Source organism: Melitaea cinxia, chromosome 6 (genome assembly GCF_905220565.1).
Source record: "Melitaea cinxia chromosome 6, ilMelCinx1.1, whole genome shotgun sequence".
Taxonomy (NCBI): Eukaryota; Metazoa; Arthropoda; class Insecta; order Lepidoptera; family Nymphalidae; genus Melitaea; species Melitaea cinxia.
The window spans coordinates 5,300,035-5,307,502 of NC_059399.1; the positions used below are offsets into that span (position 1 = coordinate 5,300,035).

General features: G+C 35.3%; 1 long non-coding RNA gene across 1 annotated transcript; it reads left to right on the forward strand.

Annotated features, from left to right (window-relative positions):
* Positions 1–5,775: 5,775 nt before the first annotated feature.
* LOC123654596 lies at positions 5,776–7,145 on the forward strand. The gene is made up of 2 exons (XR_006743254.1): positions 5,776–6,139; positions 6,906–7,145. It is a non-coding gene; the product is annotated as an uncharacterized LOC123654596 (long non-coding RNA).
* The last annotated feature ends 323 nt before the right edge of the window (positions 7,146–7,468 follow it).

Below are 7,468 nucleotides of genomic sequence, written 5' to 3' on the forward strand. Positions count from 1 at the left end.
CTCAACGTGCCTCATAGAGCACGTTAAGCCGTCGGTCCCGGTTGTTATATGCCTGATAGCGATCGTTACTCATAGTAAGGAATATATCCACCAACCTGCACTGAAGGAGCGTGGTGGATTAAGCTCTGATCCTTCTCCTACAAGGGGAAATCCCAGCAGCGGGATATTACAGGCTGAAAGCGCACAAACTTTAAATTTATTGTCAGAGAATTTCGATATCGTTTGTGGAATTTTATTACATGTTTTTATCTTATTTTTTGTTATAGTAGTAACCTCAAAAGGAGACCTTTACTTTGCGCAGTCGAAAACGTGAGGTTATAATTTTATTATTCCTTCGCATCTTTATACTGCAAATGTTCTGTTTATATCAAAACAATCGATATTCTTATGAAAATACATTATATTGTTATAAATATATTGTAAAGCAATTGTTAATATCATCGCATCGAGACTCGAGCTATACTACTCGAGATAATAACTGATTAATAACTTTTTTGTTAAACTCTACGTGGACGAAGTCGCGGGCACAGCTAGTTAATATATACAATTCAGAGATCATTATTAATATATAGACTAGTAAAATATTAAAATAATAGGAAAAGTTATTATCATATTTATTTATACAAAAAAATACAATAACACACTTTTATGTTTAGACTAGCGACTCTTCGCGCTATCTACGCTTTTTTATATTTTCTTTTTTTTTTTTGGTCGTACCAACTCAGAAACCTTTGTTGGCTCATGCACAATACTTTGCCTCAGATCATGACAAGATCAAATACATAGTTACTGTATATAGATATAAAAGACATACAGACAAACATTCATTTATATGTATATAGAGCATATTACAAGAAAAAATAAAAGACATCTTTTAACTTAGATAAGTCTTACACATTAAACTGTCCTACATTTTAGTTCTCACAAATTCGGTCACTGGAAACTATCCAAGTATTTATCGTGTTCAAAGGAATCCTTAGGCTTTCAGTACGGATATTAGTATGAAACGATCCAACTGTATAGTATGAAATTTGACCAGCTGAGCGTGAATGCTAACAAAATGGCTAATTTGAAATAATATATGAAATTGTTTTTCAAACCTTTTTACTTTAAATAATTGTGTTTGCTTGCAAACGAAAAAAAACCGACTTCAATTACATCGACGAGTAATACAACGTAGATCGATGAAACAATTGTCAAGTAACTACGCGTTATCAAAGATTACTCAAAAAGTAGTTATGAGATCTCAATAAAATTTATATGTGACCACATGACAAACATCAGCTTTCGATTAAATTAAAAATTATTAAAATCGGTACACCCAGTAAAAAGTTATTGCCGATTTTCAAGAGTTTCCCTCGATTTCTCTAGGGTCCCATCATCAGATCTTGGTTTCCTTATTATGGTACTAAACTAGGGATATCTCCTTTCCAACAAAAAAAGAATTATCAAAATCGGTACACCCAGTAAAAAGTTATTGCGGATTTTCAAGAGTTTTCCTCGATTTCTCTGGGATCCCATCATCAGATCCTGGTTTCCTTATCATGGTACTAAACTAGGGATATCTCCTTTCCAACAAAAAAAGAATTATCAAAATCGGTACATCCAGTAGAAAGTTATGCGGTATAATACAACGTAGGTCGACGAAAAAAGCGTCAAGTAAAAACGCATTATTAGATATAACTAGAAAAGTAGTTGTTAGATCTCAAATAAATTTAAATGGGACCAATTGACACACACCATCTTTCGATCAAAGGAAAATTTGTCGAAATTGGTCCACACGGTCAAAAGTTCTGATGTAACATACATAAAAAAAAGTCGAATTGAGAACCTCCTCCTTTTTTGGAAGTCGGTTAAAAAGGTACCTACTTATGTGTAAGCCGTATCAATAAAATATGTAGAATTTGTAAGTGTAGAGTGGAAGAGTAGTAAGCTGTTATGCGTAAACAAAATGTTACTCAAGTACGTCTTTAGCTAAAGCTAAATTAAAATGAACTCTAATATTCCCTTTTCTCTCACATAGTAATTATCAAGAATATATTAAATACGTATTCCTGGAAGACAACTATGTACCTACGTGCTTCAATCTAGCAGATTCAACTGTAGATTTGGTTTTAAGTAAAATATATTGCATACTAGCTGCTGCCCGCGACGTCGACTGCGTAAACGCTATACAGCACCAAAAACACTTACGATTATCTATACATATAATAAAATGGTAGGAAAGTCAAAACTGTGTGTACTGTAGTGTATAGATACGCTTTATGTAGCTCGATTGGTTATGGTAACGATAACTACATAATATTTTCCTCAATTGTCAGATGACTTTCCAAACTGTGTGTGTATGTGTGTGTGTGTGCGTTTGCGTGTGCGTGCGGACGTGCGTGCGTGTGTGTGTGTGTGTGTGTGTGTCTGTGTTTGTGCTGTTACTATGACCTAGATATCTATAAATACTCGACTTGTATCAACGCATTCGAGTCAGAAATAAATAGATACGAAGGAAGACTAAAGTAGACGTTTCTTAAAGCTGAAGTTGCAATAGGGTATTCGTTCAAAGAAACGACTGGCTTTCGTCAATAAAAACATCGAGAAACTCAGCGATTTCACCCAGTACCAGGTTGGTAATCTGTTTAAATGCCTCGAAAGGATTTGCTTAATTATAACTGGACACTGAGTATATTAAGAGTCGCCGTCAATAGCAAGATTCTGAAAGTATTTACTAAAAATTGCTACAGCCATTATCTAAGTACTTGTCGTATGTTGTTTGCTAACTTCCATGATCAAACGTCCATAATTTTGTTCTAAACTAACTCTTGGAGAGTGTCGTCGGGTATTTCTTCCCTCAGAGTCGAGTCGAGTCCGCCACACATGGGTGTAGCGAGGTTTTACTTGTAACCGAAGGAGAGTTTAGTGCAGTTATCGCGAAACTCAAATCGAAAAGTAAAGTGGACCTCGTGATGGGCCGCATGGGTCGACCGTTAGCACCACTGCGCCTCACGAGAACCTCACCGATGAGGCGGTTTCCCAGGGTAGTGTTGTGGGCGATTTCACTAGACTTCTCCAACGCGTTCAACACTACCTTGGGAGACGGAGAAGGCCGTACTGCGATACCACGGCATTCAACTGTACCTATTTGCAAACCATCATCGCAGACTACTTCTCGGGAAAGGCAATCGACTTCCCGACCTGCGGAGGCGGATGGACATGGCGGTCAATGTTTGAGCTCCACAAAGCTCAGTCCTTGGTCTGTTGAATGTTGCGTGGGGCCATGTTACCGGGAATTGCGCTCGCGTGCTACACGGACGACACTCTGGTGACAGTCCGTGGCGGTGTCAACTAAGAGGCGGATCGCCTTTCCATAGCCGGTGTGGCACATGTGGTGGCTAGGAACCGGACGCTAGGTCTACACGAGGCGCTCGAGAAGACGGATGTCCTTGCTTTTTACAGGCCCAGGTGCACTCTTCACCCGGGACGTTAATAGTCGTCGCAGGTGCTTCCATCGCCGTCCAATCGACGATGAAGTAAGTGGAAATCGCTCTCAACGATTGATGGAAGTTCGACGAACAGTTCCGGCAACTAGCACCTGACGACTAAGACCAAAACTTCTGGTAACAGCCGGGGCACTTGGAGGACTGTTATAAAATATCGATAGTGCCGATTGCTCCAAATTTTTACGCTTTTCTCTTCTTTTCGCGTTTCTTACTAGAAGTAATGCATATTGTTGCATTACGTTTAGAAGTATAATATTTTTGTACGAAGTCACCTCGAAAGTACTAATTTAAGTTAATTACAACAAATATTTTACATAATTACTTACTCAGAAAAACCAACTTAACACAAACTGATATCTTAATAATGAAAAACTTATTTTATTTCTGTAAAAATTACATTGTTTATTAAGTAAGTATACTTATACAAGATATTGTCAACAAATATAACACAATATTTACACAATTACGTTTAAATGTATAGTCCTTACAACAAAATAATTAAAATGTTCTTATTTTTGTTTTGACTGCATCTTTTGCCTTAGCTTCTCCCAAGGATCTTCTAACATTGAAGGATGCAAATAGGATTCAATGCTAGGTTTGTTTTCTCTGTCATAGCTAGTGTTAACGTCGCTCTGAAAAATAAAAAGCAAATATTTTATTTGTGTGAATTTTAAATAATTATAATAATCAGATTATTAGGTTTGCTTATTAATAATATACCATATGGTTATACACCTATACAATTAAATTAAATTGGAGTCTCTGTTTGTAATATTAAAATGACCGCTTTTTACTAAATGCATATGGACAGGATACATATACCAAAATATATATTTTTTAATTTTTTGTCCATCTGTCTGTTTGTTTGTTCTAGCAAATCTCTGAAAAGGCTGGACCGATTTTGATAGGACTTTCACTGGCAGATAGCTGATGTAATAAGGAGTTACTTAAGCTGCTTTTATCATAGAAATTTATTTATTTTATAACTCTGTGAACTGAACAACCACTTATTTTGTTAAATTCCATGCGGACAAAGTCGCAGGCACAGTTAGTCTTATATATATTATGGTTAGTAGTAAAAAAGAGTAATCTTAAACTAGCATAATAAAGTATTAGTTTTTAAATTGTTGTTACGTTTGAAAGGGATAATCTTTGGAACTACTGACTTGATATTGAATTATTTTTTCTAAAAAATTTGATTAATAAGACAAGTCAAAAGAAAAAGTACTACTGCAGCTCACGTTGACATTATGTCAAGTGATATGTCAATACAATATAGTAGAAGAATGATAATTACCAGATAAAAAAGATAGTCTGCAACAACAACGATATCTATCTATATCTAGTAGCTAAATCACCATTTTTTGCCAAAATTTGAATAAACTTTAGGAAATGATTGTGGAAGATACTTATGGGTATTAATTAACCCATGTTGTTACTATTTAGCATAGCATATTAATCCTTACGAAAAACAGTTACTTTATCATCAATGACGTGAAGATGATTTTTAGCCTTAAATAGCACTGTAGTGAAAATATAATCCTTGCTTTTATTTATACTTAAAGGACAGAAAATACATGGAGAAAAATAAAATGAATCATGTCAAAAAATCTTTTTATGTTTGATGTAAGTAAATACAGTATAAAGTTTATTTTGTGATTTTTTAGTAGGACACTGCATGTTTTTAGAAATATGGGAAAATGAACAATAAAGTGAATTACAGCAGCTGGGCGAATAAAAAATATAAAACTTCTAGCTGACCCATGCTTACTCCACTAGGGAGGCGTCAAGTCCAGTAGAATAAGCATAGGAAATTGACATTACTCGTTAATTATAAGTTTACAGTACTCAGATGGCATAAAAGTATCACTAAATGTAAAAAATCGACTATTACTGACCCCAAAACTATTAGTGTGTTGAGAATTATTTGACCAGCGATTTCGATTATGTCCTCTTCGTTGGTGATTCTTATGTTGCCAATTATTTTGATAACCCATTTGCTGTTGATTCCCATTTTGCCATCTGTTTCGAACTGGAGTACTTTGGTTTAAGGGTATGAAATCATCTGACATATTTATTTTTGTTTTTTAAGTTTCTAATACATGTAAATAATTGATTTCGTAAAACACAAAGCGTTCAGATGGCCAAGTAGTAAACAACTAAACACATTAACGCAGTGTTGTGCAGTTGTCCTTGTGCTTTTAACTTAGAAATGTGTCATACGTCAGTAAGACTGTCACACCGTGCTGTCACAGTCCACAGATGCTACTTGTAACTTGTTTGTCACAAATGACTTAAGGCTAGCTTACACTTCGATTAGTACAGGTGTTTAGCAATTGCGGTGCGAGTGCCAGTCCTTAGTGCCAGTTGTGTTCAATACTGTTTAGCTCCTGCGATTAGTAATTCAAGTTTTGGGCGTCGAGCAGCAAGTATGGATGAACAAAAACAAGCGCGCTTGCTATTGCAAGAAATACTTTTAAAAAAATGAACGCGGTAGTGTTTGAAACTAAAGAACTTTTCGAATCGGAACTTGCAAGGTCAAACTATAGGAACGAAAGTGGATAAGTAGTAGACCCATTCATGGCGCACGCTACCAACTTCTCCAGGAATTGGCTTCTGAAGATACCACGGAATATTACTATGCTCAGGTTGACTCTTCTTTCATTATACTACTTAGCTTCGTCGCATCTGCCATACAAAAATCCGACACGCTTATGAGACTTGATTTGCTAGCAAAAATTAAAATATACCCTATGTTATACTTGTTGGCAAATGAAATTAGTTTACGCTGCTTACAACACCAAGTTCAGGCTACCAAGATCGACTAGGTACTTCTTTGTTTATATCCGAAGTGTCCAATGCTATTTACAATGCACTGAAAGATTACATAAAGGTAGTATCGAATAAAAATAATAAATATTTTTATTAAAGTAAGTTTGTCTATTTCAAAAATCTTAAATCATTCAAACAGAGCTGCCACTGCCAAAGCCAATGTGTCATTTTTTGTTGCTAGTACAGTTTGAGATTCATTAATATCTGAAATTTATTGATTGATTGGTATAATGGCTTTCAGTTGTGCCAGAGAAGCACGGTTGATTCCGCCAATGTCACGTAGAGTGGAAAACATCCGTAGGAGATTGATTGATTGGTGTAGTTGAGATAACAGTCTCAATTTAATTTTGAAAACAGGCAAAATAATCAGACTTTCATTGTTACACCTTAACCTAAAACAAAACAAACATTTAATTAGCAGTTTCTTTATTATTGAGGTTCAAGTGATAGATTAGGGTCATTTTTCTCAGCATAATGGTGTATTGTGATGTTGAAGGACTCTTTTCATCAAGAACTTCATGATGAGAATCCAGCTACTCTAAAATAAATACACATTTAACATTATCAATTTATTTGTTTCAGGTACCTAGTGACACCAAATAGAAAAAGATTGAGCAAGGTTTCAAAAATTCTTGGTGTTTCCCTAGTTGCTAAGGTGTTATAGATGACCATTAAAGCTCCACCACAAGCAGGAAGTTATTACTACAACCATAAAAAATCTAATAGCATTGTACTCGTGGCAGTAGCAGATGATGGCTACTGTTTTACATATTTTGATGTTGGCTGTAATAAAAGTATATCAGATGGTGGAGTTTTCTCAAATTGTTTTTCATTCTGCTGAGGTGAATTCTTTTGATAATCACCTTATGATTTTTGCCGAACTCGCATGCTTTGACTGGAAGGTATAAAATCTTTAAACATATTTTTTTTGTTTCAAAAGTTAAAAAACTGTTGCTTCACCTACTTACTAAACCTTTGCGTTGAAACAATGACTTGTTTGCATGTGTGTTCATAAGCTCGCGGTCTATAAATAAATGCCAAAACGATACTTACTGCCCCGTATTTTATTATCATACTCTATTTTGTACTACTTACAGCACCATAAATTAATACTATGCACAAAACTGCCATAAATCACCTGTCTA